The sequence below is a fragment of the Cibotium barometz genome, chromosome 50 (genome assembly GCF_041138505.1).
Source record: "Cibotium barometz isolate CiBa-2024 chromosome 50, ASM4113850v1, whole genome shotgun sequence".
Classification (NCBI taxonomy): Eukaryota; Viridiplantae; Streptophyta; class Polypodiopsida; order Cyatheales; family Cibotiaceae; genus Cibotium; species Cibotium barometz.
The window spans coordinates 37,305,915-37,328,458 of record NC_141095.1 but is presented as its reverse complement, the minus strand read 5'-3'; positions in this window follow the sequence as shown (position 1 = coordinate 37,328,458).

Below are 22,544 nucleotides of genomic sequence, written 5' to 3'. Positions count from 1 at the left end.
TGTATCATTTTTTTAATGGATTGAAGATGGAAATAATAAACATTGTCTCTATTTTGGCATGTTTTTTGAAAACTTATTGTTAGATTTTTAATTATAATCTCAAAAAGTAAGCAAAACGAAGTCTTTTTTTTCATGTCAATTTTTGTAAGAAACATGTAAAGTGCTTAAAATATTATCGTTTTTTTGGCAGTGATGTATGCATGCGTAGACCACTTTTTAAAAAGAGGTAAAAAAAACTAAACTTTTTTGATGGAATCTTTGAAAGATGCCAAATGTTTCTCGTTTTTAGAAAATATTACCTATTTTGTCCGCAATAGTGATTCTTACAGGGCCCTTTTTATGCTTAAATGCCCCCTAATGCAATAAAGGATTTAGCCTCACAAAAGTAGCCTCAAGGCTAGGAGTAGTGGGTTGGGCTGCTGCTTATTTTCCTTGAGCCACTGCCACTCACTTAAAATGAGAACATTTGAGAGTAAACTTTGCCACTCACTTAAAATGAGAACATTTGAGAGTAAACTTTGCCACTCACTTAAAATGAGAACATTTGAGAGTAAACTTTGCCACTCACTTAAAACATTTGAGAGTAAACTTTGCCACAAATGCTTACTCAACTTTTATATAAGATTTTTCTAAATTCTTACTCTCCACCCACAACTCTATAGGGCTCTCTTCTACACTCTTTGTTATTTATTTCTTTCTTCCATCCACAATATTATAGCTTAGAGCATATGCTGTCTGCAGAGAACTTTGAGTGCATTTGCACACCTATGAGGCAGCATCTAAGCATATGTATAGATCTCTCAAGCTCTTCATTCTTCTTTCTTGCTTCTCTCAGCATTATCAAAGCTTTCAGCATTGCTTATTTCCCTTTTAAGCATGCTACTGGAGCCCAGATCTCTCTTTAATAGAGGTTAGAGCACAATGTCCCCACCTTGTAGGTAGAAGACCCAAGGCCACTATTGGATCCATGTTCTATCTAGCAACATGCAGGGTAAGTATGGACAATGGTGGGTGTTGTGATGTGTCTAAGGATATCTGTGAAATGCATCAATTTATGTTCGTGGAAGCATCAAGATGGGTATTTCCCCAACTAGTCTGCATGCAAACCACTAGTAATAATGTCATGTCCTTTGATAGTCAAGGAAAACTAATGTCGAAAAGCTTGCACCTAAAAGAACCAAGCATGCATGAACACACTTCAAGAACAAAACATCGTTATGAGCTTAACTTCTCCAAAAAAAAAACTCTTACCTCTAGAGGATTTCAGAAAATTTGAAGAGTGAGGGCAAGGATTTTATCTTTTTTGCTTGTTGAAAAAATAGAGTTTTATAATAGGGATTTACAAAATAAAATCGTTGTGTGGATTTCCACTAGGGGCCCAACCAAGACCAAGAAGCCCACAGTCTCATTGTGCAAAAACCACCACCAAACAAACACCTGCAAAATTGATCACAAGAAGCAGCCAACATGCGGGTCTGACTAAAGCAATCAAGCCTGGAGTTGTCACATTGGCATCATCGAGTTGGGTGTTGGTTTTTTTTTTGATCTGGGCAGTGTGCACGATCTTTTTTCCCGATTCCACATTGGGGATATCATCCTATTTTGTTTGTAAATATTTTGAATTTAGTTTATAGAAGGCTTAGAGTTTAGTTTTTTAAAGACATATTTGGGGAAATTATTTTATTTGACTTTTAGAAAGTTAAATTTGAGAGCCATGGCTTTTTAAAGCCTCTTACTCCTATTTATAAAGGGGAGAAAAATCAAGTTTTTTAAGAAGAAGAAGGATCCTGAAAATAATGGAGAAGGGATTTGTTTTTTTACAACGTTAAGAGAAAAGATTTTGTTCCTATGAGACAGGATTTGAAGAAGATTCATTTTTTTTCTTCTACACATATGTGCATGAGAGAGAGAGAGAGAGAGAGAGAGAGAGAGAGAGAGAGAGAGAGAGAGAGAGAGAGAGAGAGAGAGAGAGAGAGAGAGAGAGAGAGAGAGAGAGAGAGAGATTTAATTTGCTGCACATGATAAGACCATCATCACCACCATCATCATCATCATTAACATCCTTTAAGCGCGGTAAAGGGGGAGGTGTCATATATCACTAGAGTGACTAGCTCTATAAGCACACATTATGCGATTGGCTTCTTGGTTAGTTGGAGAGCTTAAATCTCTTGCTTGTTAGCCCAAGTTCGTTCTGCCTCCCATGCATCTTGTGGTGTGTTGTTCACACAAAAGAGAAAAGACAATGTAGATGAACATAGACATGCAGACATGTTTTGAGGTTGTTGAACATGCATCAAAAACCCGAGCAAAGAATCCCCATGAGGCAAGAGTGCCTTCCACGAGGCCTTTACATTAATGACGATAGACATTGAACTGATATGCATTAACAGTACTTGAATGAAGTGTGCCACATATAAATCTTTGACAAGATAAGAACCATTTAAAAATGTCATGTACCATAAACATTCCTTCTCAATGAATAAGAAACTTCTTATCCTTGTAGTTATCCAAATGGTTATCATACCCAAGACCAAGTTTTCTTGCGCAAAATCTTCCAAACAAACAAGCTCTTTGAACATGTGGTTATCTTCTCAAACTGTTCCAAATCATGGTCTTGATCATCATCTAACACATGTAGTTGATCAAGTCATTGTGTCAATGCCTCTTGATCTCCCCATCCATGAGAAAGAGCTATCCACAAGCTAGGCACCTTGAGCTCAATAGGAAGAATAGCAGCCATAGCATAGAATACAAGGTGGAAAGGACTAAATCCCAAAGCCACCTTATATGTTGTGTGATAAGCCCACAAATTATAAAAAACAACTTCACCCCAACGATGAGGCTTGTTGACAATATTAGAAATAATTACACACAAGATACCATTGATCTTCTCAACTAACCCATTGCATTAAGGAGAGTAAGGAGATGAGCATCAATGCTTGTTTTGATAAAACATTTTTGACCCTCCCAAAAGGTCACCTCAAAACCCTAGCCCATTGCCGGTAAGAATCTGGAATGGTGTACCAAACTGAGAGCACACATGTTCCACAAGAAACTTTACCACCATCTTGGTAGTAGTGGCATCACGTGGGTAGCCTTAGCCTCAGCCCAACATGTCATGTAGCTAGTAGTCACCACAAGTATGTATGTCTGTCTTATGAATAGAAGAGCCCCTACTTCTCGAATGGTGCAAAAAGGTCCACTCACCAATTTTTGACATCTAAAAATTTGTTATTCCTGGAAAAAGTAAGACACCATTCATGAAATCCTTATGCATAGTAGGCCAATAGTACCCTAAAGTAATAATTTTTATGACCATTGCGTCATGGGGAAAGTTCCCTCCACATACATCTCCATGACATGCTTCCAAAACTTGACAAGATTCTTTAGTATCTAGAACACATCTCCAAAACCTGATTGGCGACGAGGACCCACATAGTAAAGCATATCAATATGGATAGTAAACCATGAAGCCTTCTTAAAAAGATTCTTGTTCTCACATGACAGGGTGTAACACCCATGAAAAGGTACTCATGCATTCCTTTCAAATACTCCAAACCAATCCCCACCAATGTACATAAAGACACCTCAACATGGAGAAGTCTACTGGTGGCCAATGCATCAGCTTTAGGGTTCTCTACGCATGCCACATGAATGAAATGATACTTTTGAAAGGAACAAAAATACTTCATTGTAAAGAACTCATAGATGTGTACCTCCATATTCCTTGAAGTTGACGTATCACAAGAAGTGAATCACCTTCGATGTTGAGCTGTGTGATCCCAAAGTCCTTGAAATTCCTTATTGTATGAATCAAAGCATAGTACATGGCCTCATTGTTGGTATTAACATATTCCAAAAAAAGATGAGGAAGAGGAAATATCACAGCCATCACTGGGTGGTTGTAGGATAAGGGTGTCCAATTTTGTCCACTCAGGCACCCCGTAAATAGTAAAAAAATAGGCGTTTGTTTACCTTTAGTGGCCAACCGGACTAATTTATATTAATTTAAGTTATATTGGGTTAATTTGATTACATGTATATTTTCTATTAATTCCTTGATCTCATTTGAAGTACCTTGATCTCATGTAAATTTTCTCTCCAAGCATTGTCCCTGTCCAACATAAACTGGACAAAATTGGACAGCATAAACTGGACAAAATTGGACACCCTGATCTTGCAATAACCCCACTATCAAGTAGCACCATACCTCAATTACCTTGGGTAAGATCTTGTTAATAATCCCTATTATGCTCAAGAGGAGCTAGATCATAAGAAACCTTAGATGTATCCAAGCCAGAGAAGAAACCACCTCCTTCTCTATCTCATATCCCTTCCTTACTAAGATGTTGGCAAGGTTAGCACATGTATTCTACCAAGAATGAGAAATCATACTCTTGAAGTTCCATCAACCACTTAACAAACTTTCCTCATGGAGTCATCTTTCACACCAACAAGACAAAGCAAGCCGAGGTAGTAAAAACCATTAAGTTCTTCGAAAGAAGATATTAACGAAGATTTCTTTCCACAAAGAGAAGAACCAAACCAAACTTCTCCATATCCCTTTACATCATCTCCCTAGGAAGCATCACATCCCCAATGTAGTACTAGATTGATTGCATAAAACCTTGTTCACTTTTTTGTAATAGAATAGCTCCCAAAGCCTCTTTTCCAATACTGAAAGATACATAGATCTCCTCATTCCAATTAGGAGGCATAAGGATAGGAGCCTCCTCAATGGCTTGATTTATGGCCTTAACAAATACAATTTTATGGCCTCAACAAATACAGCTTGATGTGTATCAATCCAAAAATAAGCATGTGGTTGAAGAGTAAGACGATGAAGAGGGTAGAGAAGTTATGAAAGCTCCTCTAAGAAACATGAAAGTCAGCAATGTGCAAGCCAATTCAGCAAATAGGTAGAGAAAGAGTAGCCACCACCTTCTTGAGATCCATAGCAATACCAACAAATGAAACCACGTGGCCAAGCAAACAAACCTTGGCTTTGAAAATATGACACTTTGAAGGGTTACAAGCTCTATGAGCCTTATCAAGGCTCTCACAATCTTGATGAACCTTCTCAAGGCACCCAATCCTAGAAGACTATAGGGAAAAATCATCCAAATAGATATGAAGAACATTCATAAAGCATTGAAAGGTGGTGCACATTCATCAATCCAAAGAGTATCACATGATAAGTAAAGCATCCCCATGGTGTAATGAAATTAGTCTTCCTACTTGGTAATACGAATTTGAAAGTATCCTAAATATCCATCACACACCGTATACATCTCATGATCTCCGTAACATGATCAAGAATCTCATTTTGGAAAGGGAGATGATGATGATCCCTTTTTGTGCAAATATTAACAGGTCAAAAATGAACACATATGCACCACTTAGCCCCCTTCTTTTGGAGACACCACCATGGGTGTAACCCATTCTAAATTTTCCATAGGAGAGATAAAGCTTTCTCTTAAAAGTTAATTAATATCTATCTTCAAGGCATCATGTTGCTGCATAGCCTGTGATCTTTGAAGTATATCAAGGTAATATTCCTTCTCTTCCTCTGCCAAAAAGGATCCAAGCATCTTTGCATTGAACATCAAGATGAATCCCAAAACACATCCATGGAAATTTTATTGAGTGGCATGTGTACTTGGTCGTATCCAAGTCCTTCCCAAGATAAGAGGTTAGGCCACTCGATCTACCTTAGTAGCAATAACCTGAAAATGCAAAGGCACTTGCATACCACATAAATTAATGTTAAGCTTCTTAATCACCCGCCACTGAGGATCTCTGACATAAGAGTTTAGTAGCTTGACTCATGATGTTCATGGCCACCCCCCCATCAATGTAGGCTCTATGAAGGGTTAAGCCCTGAATAATCACATCAATCACAAATCCTCACATGTAGATGGATTGTAACATCACTTGTCTCTTTATGAACTCCCTTTGATTCTTATCTCTTGGATGACCTTATATTAATAACTCATGGGGCCACAGTTTCCTCATGCTTGGACTAATAGCCAAAAGTTGCGAAAGAGTCATGTATCCACCTTGACTATTTCCACCAAGTCATAGGCCTTGATGCCACAACCAAGCTCAAAATCACCCCATTTGATTTGCCTCCTTGAGCTATTTTTCTTATTTTTTCGTGCCATGTGAGAAGTTTCTGCCTCTTTTGTGTGTTCGCCTCCACTCAAGCACAAGTTTTTTTTACCCACCACAAGAACCTCTGCCTTGACTTGTTGATGATTCTTGATTCAGAAGCTATCTCCTCAATAGACACACCCAAGACAATATTAGCTATTGACATAGAAGATGGATTAGCCTCCATGAGCCTTGGAAAATTGTAACACACATGGCCATGTTCTTGGTAATAAAAAACATTCCACTTGGACCACCCCCTTCTCAAGGTTGGATATTTCTGGGTCATTGTTACTGTAAAATAAGTGAACTCAAAGGTTAGCAAAATCATTACCTACTATCCCACGAAATATTTTTGGGTCATTGTTGATGTAATAACTGAACTCAAAGGCTAGAAAAATCATTAGTTACGATCGAGGGACTCTTACCTAAAGGAGCAACAACCAACATTCATGTAGGAGGAGCTAGTTCTAAAGATTGTGGAGGTTGCAAAGCTAACTGCATCTTTGTCTCTTTCTCCTCGACAATCCAAATTACATCTTGAAGAGTGGCTGACCTTCATCCTTGAACCTTTATTTGTACTAGAGGGTCCAAAGCATCAATAAAACGATTCATTAGGAACTCAATGGAGTCTTTTTGGGCCCTTTAATTTGCCATTGCCTAATGGAGGTGATTAAGAAATAGACAAATAGGGAGATTACATGTGGACTGAAACCAATGGTTTGTAAGAGCCTAGAAGGTAGTGGTCAAACTTAGAATAATAGGCTAAATAGGCTCTTTTTAAATTTTCAAAATCAACTAAAACTCAAAAATTTAAAACGTATATGCATTTTTCCCCTATTTTTTTTATAGAAAAGGATAGCTGCAGCCTGCAGCCATCATTAACTAAGGTCTCTAAAGTGATAGAGGCCCAAAAACGAGTTCCCATGCATTCAATGCACATTCCCCTTCACTTTCCACTATCCCTCTCTCCCACGTTTCCTCCAAAACGCTCTCTCTTCGCCCTTTCTCATAGCAGGGCGTTTTTCACTCTCTAGACTACTTCTTTTAGCTATCTACCTCTCTCTTCACTCAGAAACCTAGATCTATAGCTATGGAAGCTTGATCTGCAACCTCCTCTTAGAAGCTATGGAAGTTTGATCCTCACTTACATTTCCTTCCTTCATCCTTCTTCCTTGTCCAACCTCCTTTTACAGAGTGTAACAGCAGAGCTTAGCTATGGAAGCTTGATCTGCAACCTCCTCTCAGAAGCTATAGAAGTTTGATCCTCTCTTACATTTCCTTACTTCATCCATCTTCCTTGTCCAACCTCCTTTTATAGAGTGTAACAGCAGAGCTTAGCTATGGAAGCTTGATCTGCAACCTCCTCTCAGAAGCTAGGGAAGTTTGATCCTCACTTACATCCTTCTACCTTGTCCAACCTCCTTTTACAGAGTGTAACAGTGGAGCCAAGCTATGGAAGCTTGAGTTGCAAATGCTTTGGCTCTCATAATCTTACTCATTGTCTCCTCTCACCCCCTCCAATATCCTCTTTCAAAGTGCAGTAATAGCACAGCCAAGCCCTTGGAACTTGCTCTACAACTCCTTCTCTTTTTTACATCTCCCTAGTCTAAGTTTTTTTCTCACCATTCTATTTTTCTTTGCCATCAAGGTTTATAATCTCTCTAATATATACATCTGATGTCTTCTTCTAGAGCTCGAAGGCCTCCGATCAGTATTCAATCTCTCTCTTGTAGCAGTGGTCAAGATGAGGATGGGCACTGGAACATCAAACAGTACGAGAAGTGGAATTGGATTACGATGCAGCCTAGTACAAGAGGAAGCCACAAGGTGTCAAAGCGATACGTTGATATACAAAGTCACCATTGGAAAGGGCGGATATTGGAGCTCAAACAAGATCGTGATGGAAAAAAGCTAGCCAAGGTCCAACATGTTTACAAGGCAACAGAGCTGAAACTAGCAGACCATGACCAACGTCAACGATTTCCTGCAAATTGTAAGTTATTTCACCACTTTATATTCTTGTTTTTAAATCAATTGTGTGCTAATAATGGTATACTGAGCACTGCTTCGATTGTTCTTGGGTTCCTGTGCGTAGATATTTTTCCCTCAAACTATAGTGAGTGGGAGCCTATGGAGGCAATTTCAGGAACCTTTGAAGCATACCATGTGGAGCTTGGTAGTTTAATCTTTGGAGGGTGTCCAGCTGCACAACTTCTTGCACGAAACATCTTCTTCTATGAGGATACATATGTGGTTCCCACGACAGCAAATGGTACTGGAAAATTAGTTCCAAAACCTACGCCAACTCTCACATCTATTGAATGGCCAATTCTAGACAATGCTTCAGTGGCCATGGCTTGTTTGCAGATCGAAAGCAAGGTGCAAAATGCTGTGAAGTGCACATATGGATCTCACAAAGCAACCATAACCTGCTTCATACCTCTACACCTCTTTGTGTACCTGTTCCGTACAAGTGACACACATCGTACCCCAACTTTATGGACTGCAAAGGGGGAGAGAGCTCTAACTTGTTTCTTATCACCTGCATGGGATAAAAAAGTTGTTCAACACAATGGAGACACCATCATGCGGAGTAATTGTTGAGAAGGTTGTGATGCGCTATCATATTGCCAAGCAACAGTTGTCCATTGCGTTTCCTTACAGGCGATGGAAGCTTACAAATGGAGAATGGGAGGCGTTAGACTCCGACACAACCTCTACAGAACAGGGTGTGCTACATATATCCATGCAAGGTGGGGATGTAGAAGATGTTACTGTGAATGATGACTGGTCCCTTGCCAACTTACGTGACTACTTAGTTCTTCGATTCTCACTGAGTGGTGATTTTGCTTTGATAATCAATGGTAGAGTAGTGCGCAAAAGGCAAGAACGATCTTTTCTTTGTAGAGAAATTACTTTCCCTGGCTGTGTAGCTATCAGATAACCACTGGATATGTAATCTTGAATTGAAGTAAATACAATTTCAATTTTTTTGCCTCACTGTCTTATTAAGGTTTTTCAATTGTCTTGTGCAAGTTTTATTTTTTTGTGATAGTGTAAGGTTGGTCACACAAGCATATGTGGCGTGAGCCACTAGTAAATTGGAAATGACCTTGCGCGATGGAAGGATACGTTCTTGCTTTTGCATACCATTTTTTTAAAATTTTTTGGTACTTACAAATTTTAAAAGTTTTTAAAAATTTTATAACAAGGTCGCCCATTTATAAACGATACTTTACTCATTTACATCAATTGACAATTATCATTCTCTCCTAACACTTGCTCTCAATTTCGCACACCTTTCTGTATCACACACTCTCTATTTCCTCCAATCACTCATAGACATGGCACCTCTACTTGACGCACTTATTGCACAGCTAGGAAAGCTTGAGTTACTTCATAGGGTTGATGAGATCGTCCCTATGTTTGAGGGAGCAATTGATGTGCATGCAACAATGCATCTACATGCGGATGCTTTTACAGATGTCATTCAGTATATGGATGAACACATCAGCACGTACTCCATCATGTTTGAGGGTGATGAGGGCTTATGGGTTCCAGTTGACCTCATCAAGTACAGGGAAGATAAGAATTTTAGATTTCGCCTATCCAGGTTTTTAAAATCCCTCACAGAAAAGGACTACAGAAATGAGGAGGAAGACTTACTCCTGGATCTACAAATGGGCAACATCGGCACTTCTTTCCTAAGCTGGGACATGGTTTTGGTCCTTCTGTTACAAGAGGGTGTGGCGAAAGAAAGTGGCAAGGAAAAAGAAAAGGGCAAAGTAAAGCTAATGGAGCAGGTCCAAGAGGCCCATGCTGAGGAAGAGAATGTTACAGAACAATGGGAGGCCTCAATGGCATTGGTGGCTCTACAAGATAATGTCCCTGAGGAGGTTCCAGACCTAGTTCTAGAGGGCGATGAAGTACTCGAGGAGGTCCCAGACCTTGTTATCATGTCTTTGCATCCAATCATTATTGATGGGAAAGAGTTTTTGTTTTTGGATGACATTGCCAAGACACTCGGGTTTTGTGAGGATGAGGCACTTTCTATTATTGCCGTGAATGCTGGGGGTCAAGACAAAGGAAAAGTGAAAATCTCTTTTGAAGATGACAACCTCACAAAAGCGCTTGCATATGATATTGGTAGCAGTACCTTGGAAGTTGTAGTGGCCAAAGCACTCGTTGAAATAAAGCAAGAAGTGCAATTCTATGAGAGCGTAGCTGCCTTTGAACCACACATGCCCTTGGTTGCTGGCGATGCTCAAGACCAAGGAAGCATAAACTTGACGAACGAGCAACTAGTTGCAAGTGACGATGTAACTGAGGTATGTCCTTACTTCTTAGTTGTAAAGCAAATTATTTTTAGTTGTATCATTTCACGCTTCCTAACTTCTATATTGACATGTTGACAGATTGCTTTTGAAGTGGACAAGTTTGCTATGCGCGTAGGAGGAACGCGGCCAAAGTCAGAGGGTCGAGATGCATCCCTTTGGCACTACATACCTGCCCTCAGAGCCGACATAGTGCGGGTTTTTCATTTAGACTATGCAGAGATCGCCTATGCCGAGCTCCTAAAATGTAAAGCACTTAGTGCAGTCTTGTCGGAGAACCCCTTAGCCTCGAACATAAATAAATGTATTTTGGTAGCTAGGGAAGCTGCCTTGTATTGCTTCACGGGCAACCATCCCGGCTCAGTTTTAGGCCATTGTGCCCTTTCTCAGGCTCAAGGAATCAATGAGCCAAGTGATGTATTCCAAAGCTTAGGCCAGAAACCAGCCTCTAGAACTCTCTCTCCTCCTGAGCTCTTCCAAGAGCTTATTAAAAAGATGTAATGCAAACTTCTCTTCCAAGTTTAATAAAATTTTTTTGTTGTGCATTGTAAGTTGTGATTTTTCCTGGCGTACTTGTGATATACCATTTCAAGCCTCGCAATTTTAAGATTTTGTTCATGTTTTCATAGAAAATATTGTTTAGGATTCATTTTAATTGAGATCGTGATTAAAAAAAGTAATCGAGATTGGGTTAGAGCGGTATGAAAAAATATTGTATTTATAGATGTAAACACACTCACATATATGTATATATATACATATATATGTGTGTGTGTGTGTGTGTGTACCTATATATATATAAGATTCTGGGGCTATTGAAAGATATATATATACATATATATACATATATATATATAAAAGATATATAGGATATATATATATATAATGTTGAAATTTGAGCAAAATGATGAGCTATGGTGGATCAAACACTAGAATCAACATAATTAACAAAGTGATTAGCAAGTGATTAAGACGTAATTAGTGAATAATTAGCACATAGATTAATGTAGGCATGGATACTCAAAAACCAGCAAATTCTCATTAGGGCTATGCCTCAATTTATAGTGTTTACATCAAGCATCAAATCCCCTTGATTTCTCCATGATTCACTCCCTGAATATCTCCACCTCTTGCCTGATTCTCTCCACCTCTTCTCTTTTCCCAGATTATCTCCCAGAATATCTCCACACTCCTAAATTCCCTCATGCTACCCATTATTCTCTCCCAGTAGATTCTTCTAACCTTTTCACAGGTTCTTTCACAATTACATCTCCTCTTTTACAGCCTCTATCCAAGAGCTTGTTCCCACACACACCCTATTCACTTGTATTTTTCAACACCTCCCCTCAAGTGAATACTCCTAGTACACCTAGACCCTATACCAAGTTTGCCTCCCTTTACTTGGTAGTCCGCGACCAGTGTCTACTCCTCCCCTCAAGTTATCTCAGCACACCTGGACCCTGTATCAAGTTTCTTTCTTACTTGACAGTCCGCGACCAGTGCCTCAAGTCCCTAAACTCCATAGTCCTTGACACTCTCTCTCTCTATGTGTCCAAGGCTACTATAAGTGCCTGCGACCTTGACTAAAGTGCTCACACATACATCTACCACGTGGCCTACATCATCGGTGGCTCAGAGATGGTTTTACTTTATTGGGGCAGGTTACATTGGGTTGTGGGGTCTCTCTCTCTCTCTATCTCTCAGAGATTTTCACATGGCTCCTCACTCTTTGGAGCCTCACATCTTCTCTTGTCTTCAGTCTTCTTGTCGTGGCAGCATCTCTCCACGCGTCCGTCTCTTCTTTTAGTCTTCTCGGGGCAGCTTCTCTTCTTGTGGCAGCTTCTCTTCTCGTGTCCATGTCTTCCTTCAGATCTTCTTCTCGGTGTGGATCCTCTTCTTGGGAAGAGATATTCTTCTTCTTTCATGGCTGGGGCCATGAGCTCGTCCGTCAGGTCTTTTTGCTCCATGTGAGCAACATGTTTCAATGTTTTGCTGACAGTTCCTTTGGGCTTTTTATGTTTATTTTGTATCATTATGTAATGCAAACCCAAATTTATGCGGGAGGTCTTACCTCTTGCCTTAATCTGGACAAGGGCAGTGTCTGTTCCCATTTTTACACTGATAAAATGTGCCCAATTTGATTTTCACAATTTTATCAGCATAATTTTACCAGAAATTACATTAAATTAAGGGTAACCAATTTGTACGGGATGGTTGGAGTATCAAACCAACTCCGATTTGCAATCTGAAGTTATAGGGATCTGTATCAGATACCTAATGGCTAATTTGAACCCTCAATTGCACCAAAGTACAGTGATTAGCACTGATTAATCACTGATTAGCAAATTAATGCTCTGGTTTGTGTGCAGAAAACAGAGTATGCGGGGAGCTCAGATCTGGTGCCTTCCACTTCAAATGAGCTCAAATGCTTTCAAAGGCATCAATAGCAATGAGTCTAGTAGAGGATTAAACCAAGAAACACAAGATTTGACCAAATAATGAAAGCTTAATCTCTGTTTTACCAAAGTCACCTGCAGATTTGATGAAGAGCTTGGATCTCACTGTAGACTTGATGAAATTGATTTCTGTCTTCACCAGCTTGTAGAGCATGCTTGATTACCCCTTGTGCTAAAGGGAATTGAAGTAATTTGTTTGGAGCAAGTAGCAATGGCAAAAATACCTCAGAAAAACGGCGCCTGTTAATTAGCGAAAAATCGATGCTTCCGCCGGTGGTTTGCTGCGTGGAGTAGATAGGCTTGAAGCTAGGGATGTTAGCTATTATGTGCTAGAAGGTCTAGCCCTAATTTTGAGTGTGCTAGATGCTAGAGACCCTCCACTGGCTGGGGGTGAAGGGGAAGAGTGAAAGCTTACTAAAAACTGATTTTTTGCTAATTATTTTACTAATCCTAATTAATTCACTAATGGGCTCATAAATCTAGTTGATTCTAGGCATGGCTCTGATACCATGTTGAAATTTGAGCAAAATGATGAGCTATGGTGGATCATACACTAGAATCAACATGATTAACAAAGTGATTAAGAAATGATTAAGATGTAATTAGTGAATAATTAGCAGATAGATTAATGTAGGCATGGATACTCAAAAACCAGCAAATTCTCATTAGGGCTATGCCTCAATTTATAGTGTTTACATCAAGCATCAAATCCCCTTGATTTCTCCATGATTCACTCCCTGAATATCTCCACCTCTTGCCTGATTCTCTCCACCTCTTCTCTTTTCCCAGATTATCTCCCAGAATATCTCCACACTCCTAAATTCCCTCATGCTACCCATTATTCTCTCCCAGTAGATTCTTCTAACCTTTTCACAGGTTCTTTCACAATTACATCTCTTTTACAGCCTCTATCCAAGAGCTTGTTCCCACACACACCCTATTCACTTGTATTTTTCAACATATAAGACATAAGATATTATAAGATTTTAAGGCTATTATAAGATATATATAAATATATATAATATCTTATATAAATATATAAGATTTTGGGGCTGTTAGGGCACCTAAAGGGTCTTATGAGCCTCACCAGACCAAAGATATCAAAAAAAAATAAAAAAAATACCATGTGCGCTACGGCGCGTAAATCGCCATTTTGACCTGGTCAAACTAGCGATTAACGCGCCGTAGCGCACATGGCATTTTTTTTTTTTGGCCTTGAGGCTCATAAGGCACTCTAGAAGGGTCTCTAGGTGACTTTATAGGATCTACATTTTTTGTATATATAAATATTCATATATGTGTGTGTGTGTGTGTGTGTACATACATATATATATATATATGTGCATATGTATATATATTTGTATATGTATATATATGTGTGTGTATATATGTTTGTGTGTGTATATATATATGTGTGTGTGTGTGTGTTTGTGTGTGTTTTTTCCTGTGTGTATAGTGCTTTTATATTTTTTAAATGAAATGTTCATTGGCACTGAGCATACAAAAAAAATGGACTCAACAAAGAATGTAACACAACTCACAAAGCTTTCATTAATGTGTGAAAAAGCTACAAAGGAATTTGGGAACATTACAAAATTTTGTAGGGAGAATTACAAAGTGGGTTAGCCTATTGAGGTAGAAGGCTACGCTCTAAACGTAGACGTAGGGCTAGGGACATATCTCAGGCTTCAAAGTAACTCTCTTGGCATGTACCATAGCCAGCACTGAGTCTTCAAAAACAGAAACTACAATATCTTCAGCAGCTTCTTGAAGAGCTTCAAGAGCTGTGCTCTGTATGCGGTCAACCCTGTCAGAATATTTTTCCATTGTTTCTCTCACCAGTCGAGAGAATGGTGCCTTGGGGATGAGAAGATCTGTGCTTTTCTGATATTTCCTAATCTCTCGTAGCGCGACTGTCCCCTGGCCTCCATTTTCTCTTCTTCTTTGTAACTGGTGGAGGCGGTGGTGGTCTTTGATTCTCCCACGGTGGTCGTTCAGACCAAAACTTCTTTTTCTTTTGTGCACGCTCTTCCTCTTCTTGTTGGTCCCGAAACTTGCCCTCCATTCTTTTACCACACTTCTTGACTGGCCGTCTGGATGTTGTGGCTGCCTGTGGGGCTGTGCTTGGCTTGCCCTCCTTGCGTCCTCTTTGGGCTGCTGTCTCTTTTGCATTTCTGTCTCCCAAGCTGCCCTCACAAGAGCAAACTCTTTGTCAATGGTATCTTTCGTGATGCCGTAGGACAAGAGCTCGACCTCCCTGTTCTGTAAGATAACCTCTAGCTGTTCTAGGGTGTCGGCCTCAATAACAATCTCCGGTGGTTGCCCTTGACCTTCCTCGGCTTCTTTTCGACGCCGCTCTTCTTCTGCTTCTCTACTAGGCTCTGCTTCTTCAGCTTCCTTCCTGCGTTGCGCTTCTTCGGCCTCCTTCATGCGCTCTTCTTCTCTCATCTCCTTTGCCTCTTGCTCTGTTACGATAGGTAGACTTGTCCTTTTTGCTGTAGCAGGTAGTGGGCCGAGTTGATCGAAAAACCGCAAGTCTTGCTCCTGTTCTTCTGGCATGGCCTAGGTATGTACGAGTGCAAGAGATAGTGGGAGGACAAGAGAGAGTAGAGCACAAAGAAGAAATTGAAATGTGGTGGCTATAAATGAAAAATGACTTAAATATGTCTATAAATATAATTTTTTAAAACTTTTAGAAAATTTAAAAACACAAAAAGATTATAATCAGAGAGTTTAAGCCCATGAGGAACCACACCGACGCTTGCTTGCTACCCAGTGCCGTAGTCTCTCCCTAGCATTTGATCTGTTGTATCCTTCAGTTCTTCTTGCATTAACTGTTTTCATTATTTGACGCCTAAGAGACAAATTACCGTGACTTTTCTGCCTTTTTTTGCCAACCAGAACGCGATAGAACCAGTTGAACATTTCATGGAGTGCATTACTCTTGACTTTGCCACCACCATGGCGAGTGCCCTTAAAATACACGGTCTTTGCTTGGTAATGTGATTTCTCCATGCCTTGATTGCTCCAAAGTGCTAAAGAGCCATATCTATCGAGAAAGTATGGCCCATGTGCATACAATATATGCTGCATAGAAAATTACAAAAAGTCAACAAACAGTATGAAGAACATACTACAAGGACACAAGAAATACAACATTACCATGTAGTGAGTAATGTGTGTTTCTCCCCATGCCTCGACCATTTCTTCTGTGAATCTACAAGTGGCTTGTTTAAGTGCCTCAATACCATGGTCATCCAAGTAGGTCGCTCTAGAAGATCGACCATTTTATTACACACCTCCCATACATGTGCACGTTTTAGGCCAAGCCTGGCATCATTTCCTCGATATGTTGTGACATCACATATCTTCTTCCAAATTTCAAAGTCAGTGTGGCTATGAGAACCCAAGTGGTTTGATAGCAAGTGTCTTGCCTTTGATCCACCCATGCAAATTTTATTAGGGTTGTCTTGTGTAGGGTTTGATTTTCTGTCCTTTGTCAAGACCACTGCTCCAGCATGTAATCCCATAGAGGAAAGTACACCCTCTAGTGCACGTATTGACTCTTCCCGTCGATCTTCGGGCTCCATGTTCCAGACATAGTTTATGTGGAGCATAAATAGCTTATCCAAAATCCTGAGTCTTGCATGTAATGTGCACACATGCACTTGACATAGTGGAATTTCCAAGATTGGGTTCCAAGCATTGTCCTCCTGGTCACGACTAGGTGGCTTGCTCTGGTCACAACTTAATATGCCATTATGCCATACCTTTGATCCTTTCCTCTGTTCAGCATAAAAAACGATTGCTTTTTTTGCACCCACCTGTTTTTGACTTTTGCCTTTGCTAGGTTGTTTCCCTTTTACTCTTGAGTCTACTGCTGTCTTGGAATGACAACAGTAAACACATGAGAATATAGTATTCGCACCTGTTTTACAACCCAACATACACTTTAAGGTTTTTAGATCGCCACCCAAGTGCCATTCAACGTTAAAGCAGCCTATTCCGGGAACATCAAGCTTCTGACCATTGACCTGACAAGAGACGACATGTTGAATGCCAGACCGTTCAAAATACCACCTCAAGGTATCATGGTTCTCTTTTGGGAGGACCCATGCTGCTTGCCACCAGATGTTCTTCTCTGATTGAATGCCGTAGTAGTCTTGCTTATGCCCTTGACCCCTATTGTTGCTGTCTTCAGTTGCATCCAACTCTTGGGTCTCTAAAGGCTTTCCTCTAAGTGCTCGGCTCATCAAGGTTAAACTAACACGCTCCAGTCTTTGACCTTTAACCACTTGGGCTTCAAGACAAACACGGCATTTCCACCTGTCTCTTCAAGTGTGAGGCCATAGTACTGAATCATTGCTTTTTGTAGCACTTCCATGTCAATGTAGACATTGTTATATGCATTGTATTCAAAGAGTTTGATTGTTGGCATTGGCATAATATCCTCCACCCACTTGTACCCACCCTCGAACATGGATGCAATATCACCATTAGCACACTTCTTTGCCATCTGTAAGCTATAAAGTGTTGGAAGCAAGGATTGCATAACTCCCTTTGCTCGCAACCCTAAAGTGATTGACCTGTACATTGCTCTGTAACCTTTCTGGCTAATACCTGCTGAGTCACATATATCAAGCATCTCTTTGGGTGTGACAATTTCTTTGATTTCCTTCAAGAAATGTTGACGAAGGGTCTCCCGCAACTTATCATTACCAGAACCTGTTATCATTTCCATAATATCCTTCTCCTGAAGGACATGCTGAAGAAGGGAGGCATTAACATTGTCCTCAGCATTGTTACATCCTAGTATAGCTCTTGCACAAGCCCTACAATCGCAAGAGTCACCCATGAGAGATGCTTTATTCATTAATTGCTTCTCAAAGCTGCTATAATTCCTATAAAAAATTTTACCTGGTTGTTTGTTTACGCCTCTTGCATGCGCCTGCTGTCTTAGAAAGCAACCCAATAGCTTTACGTTTTCTTTGCCTTGCGTGATATCCCATGGGAAGGTGAGTGAAATGGTGAACACGACGCCAAAGATTACGAGTGGAGTGTTGAAGACGAACATAATTATCGGTAAATTGATTTATTGTGCGCACACGATCCGCTAGATTATTCTTCAGCACCTCAAGCTCCTCTGAGAGCTCTTTAATCCTTTGCATCAAACTATTGATCTGCTTAGTCGATGCCGCTTGAAGCTGGTCGAAGGCAAATTGTGTTTGCCTCTTTTCAGCTGCCTCATCTAGCCACAACATGTGTAATCTCCTACAATAGCCAAGAAGCCCATTGAAACCATCACCAACAAACTCAAGAAAACTTGTAATGCTTTTGAATGGTGGAGGGGCACCAGATATTGGATCTGGTGGATAAAGATTTCCATCAATCCAAAGATCAATGGCCTTTGCTCCTTGCATTCGAAGCTGATCGTATGAAATATTGGGTGCAACATGCCTACTGCGTAGGGTTGCGTATTCTGTCTCCAAATCAACCTGAAGGCGGATCTTAGAAGGCTTATTGGTGATGTCTTGTAGTGCCATCTACAAGAAAGTAGGCTTGTAAGCTTGGGTTGAATAGGAGTGGAAGGAGCAGGATATGGTATCAAAAAATAATGGGAAGAATGGAGATGAGGGTTGCTTCTCTAGAGCTGCATTGTGGATAGAGAAAGAAGCCAGAAAGGGAGCCAAAGAAACATACAGAGGGTTGGCAATGGTGAGACGAAAATGCAAAGGAGACAATGCATCATGGGAAGCTTCTTTAGTGCAAGCTATGGCTGCTAAGCAATATAGAGAGAGAATACATCATGAAAAGGTTCTTCTGTGCAAGTCATGGCTACTACTGTGGGTATGAAGAGAGAACCAAGTATTGTAGAAAGAATGCTCCTGGTAAGCTTCTTCCTTGCAAGCCATGGCTACTACTGTGGGTTTGGAGATAGAAGGCTCATTTAGGAGTACAGACCTGCTAGCTATGGAGAGAGGACCAAGTACTGTAGAGAGAATGCTCATGGTAAGCTTCTTCCCTGCAAGCCATGGCTACTACTGTGGGTTTGGAGAGAGAAGGCTCATTTAGGAGTACAGATCTGTTAGCTATGGCTTTTGGAGTAGAGAAAGATGCTTTTTTCCATGGAGAAGGAGTGCAGGGCGTTTTAGAGAGAAGATTTAGAGAGAGAAAGAGATCTGGTGTACACACAAAAAAGGGGGGAAGAAAGTGACGAATTTTTTGGAATGTTTGGAGTTCGAAAAGGTTGCTGCAGGCTATGATAACTGACTGACAGCCCATTACAAAGCTTTAAAGTCACCTAGGTGGCCAGATCTAGGAATATCTCCTTTTTTTATTTCTTTTTGTTTTTGTGAAAAATCAAATATATGCTTTTAGGACTAGGCCTCTTGGTCAAAGACGGATTAGCATTTTAAGCATTTCACTAAACGTCCAAATTAAAGGGCCCAAGAAGACTCCATTGAGTTCCTAATGTAGCTTCACAAAAGTAGCCTCAAGGCTAGGAGCAGTAGGTTGGGCTATGCTGCTTGTTATCCTTGAGCCACTTCTCATTCTAAATGAGCATATTTGTTGAGATTAAACTTTGCCACAAACTCTTACATAGATTCTCATAGGAGCTTTTGACAAAAACATCTTCACGATATCTAGGATCCAATGGCTTACATTTTATCCTACAAATTACATAGCCTCTTTTGAATTTGTAAACATAAAAATGAACATAATGTCGATAAGGAATTGGAAGGGGTGGAGTGGCTATGAGATGAGACTTTCAAAAACATCTTCAAAATGTAAACAATGCAATGTCCTACATTCTATCCCACAAGTTGCATAACCCCTATTGAATTTGTAAAAGAAAAAAAGAACCTTGAATGTTGCAAAAGTAAAGAAAGCAAAACAAAAATTCAATAGCTCTTCGTCAAACCAACTTGTCTGAGATAAAATTTATGGTCTTGCCATTATCTTACCTAAGATAACAAAAATACCACGTAGATTCAATGCAGACCGCAGTATAATATAAATAAATATTATTGGTCCCCAAAAAAAACATTTTGAAAGGAGGAAAGGTTAAGGATTCTAAGTGGTATTCTGAGAAGCTCGAGAGGGAGCGTGGAGGTCTTTATTCACAGGCGCGCGCGCGCGCGCTCTCTCTCTCTCTCTCTCTCTCTCTCTCTCTCTCTCTCTCTCTCTATATATATATATATATATATAGCTAGCTCGCTCTCCTGCCTCCTCCAACCTTTGCATCTGGCTTCTATGACCTTTGCTAATTACTGTTGCTTACACTTATCGTTGCTGCGAGCGCAAGTGAAGACTCATTCATGTAGCAGTATACGCGCATACTAGATTTTAGTGGGTCTCTACACGCGCGCGCGCGCGCACATATACACACAGAGCACGTCTTTTCTGATGCAATATGGAATGTCGGCAGCAAAACTTACAGCTGAAATGAACGACGCTGTCGACGCTCACGAAAATCCGTTTTGCATCTGTGATCATGCTAATTAGCTTAAGGCACGTGTATAAGATTCAATTAGCATAGATCTGTAGGTAAACAAACAGCACCTTCGTCGGTTTGCTTGTCTTATACAAGCAAGAAACTGCTGGCGTCTTTTCTAGATTATATGTGCGGGCAGGACCCAACACGAGCCATGACCCAAAGCACAGGGTTCAGAGGCCTTCCCTTGGTTCTAGCCACTCCGCCCTTCCTACGGCCGGCGATGCAAGCACAACAACAAGCCCACCCGAGAGCCCTCCTTCCCTCTAACTCTAGCCTTTCCGATCACCCATGGTAGCTTTTACCTTTCCTACTTTATCAAATGCGAGTTCTTTTTGTTTTGTTTTTTGAGCCGGGTCTCACACTCGAACAGAGAAACGCTTTTGTCATTAACCTCGTCGTCAATGCGAGTTGTTCCTCTCCTGATTTATGAGATCCATCAAATTCAGAAAATATGAGCTCTCTTAAATACGTGTTTCAAAGTTGTTTTTGTACCGAATCTTCAAAATCCCGTGCCTTCTTCCTCTTCCATGATTTTGCCTTACATTCACAAATCGATTCATTGCAGCACATGTATTCCCTTGAACTTCACCCTCTTCCACTTCTTCTTCTTTATCAATCATCTCCATGTGAACCATATTTGGTTGATCCTCTCAATTACTTGCTTGATTTTTCTCCCTCGATGTATATTCCCTCACATGCTCTCTGATTAGGGTGTAATCCCTAAACCCAGGCTGCCATATTTCTATCAAAACATTGTGTTTTTCCATCAAGCACATCATTGCATTCACAAACACATTAACATACAGCTCCACAAGCATCAATTCTTAGAGAACCACGCTCTCATACTAGATGTGAGGTGCCCCTTAACCAAGGACCACAATTGTAGATAACAAATAAAATAACCCTTTTTTCATACCAAATAGGGCCTTCTCACTCAAACCTTCACCTTTGTCATCAAATAAGATCGAGGGGTGCACTATGAAAAAATCCTTTTATAAATGTAATTGTGAAACTTTTTTAAATTAATATCTCCCTTTTGATGAACTCATGTGCTACACTTACATATTTTTAGGTGAAGCCACAGGGCACATAACTCAAAATTGTAAAAAATCAAAAATTATATAAAACATTATAAAAATTTAAGAAAACACTCTGTTGGCTGCATAACAAATTTCTTGGAGTCTTTGATTATGATGATGTACAAGGATCCAGGAAACCACACTCTATGGAAGCTTGAACCTCCCGATCAGCCCGTGAGCATCCTACTTTCACTCTCACCCTCACTCTCACTCATTACACTCACACTCACATGAATCCCCCCTCTGCACATGTTCATTTTCTTGTTGATATCAATGAAAGTACATTGGAAGACTTACACAAAAGTTTATAAATCTTCAAAATGATGTAATTCAGTACATTAGAGAGTACATTCAAAAGTGGCTACATTGTTAGAGGTTCAGGAAGAGGAGGATACCTCAAGAGTTAGAGCCTTTAGACATACCTCATAGGAAGTGGGTGTTTATTTCTATGGACTTCATTACAAAACTCCCTACTTCTAGAGGACGATGCGACACTATCTGTATCATTGATGGCTCACTTCTTCTTAACATGTGAAGAAGACATATCTAGAAGAGGAAGAGGCTACCAGACTCTCTAAAAAGGAGATATTTAGGCTTCATAGAATCCTTAAAAACATCAGTTCTGGTAGAGACCTCAAATTTATAGCAAGCTACATTCAAAGCAATTGCAACCGAATAAACACCATATTCCACTCATAGAGACTGATGGAGATATTGAGAGGGTAAATTGTGTGCCAGAAGATACGATGTGAATGCACATAAATGAGAGGAAAACCAATCAAACTAATCTCACCATTGGTTTAGTCTACATATAGTTAAATGAGAGCTAAATTAAAATGTCTCCTTTTGAAGATATATACGCACTATAACACATCGGGGACACATCAACGTTTTTTCGCAACATTTTGGAAAGGAGAATATCGAGGCTTTTAACACTATCGAGCAATGTTGTTTTGCTAGTAGAAACACTATTGAGTAGTGCTTTTTTGCTTCTCAGCAGTGTTTCTAGCAACGAAACAACTTT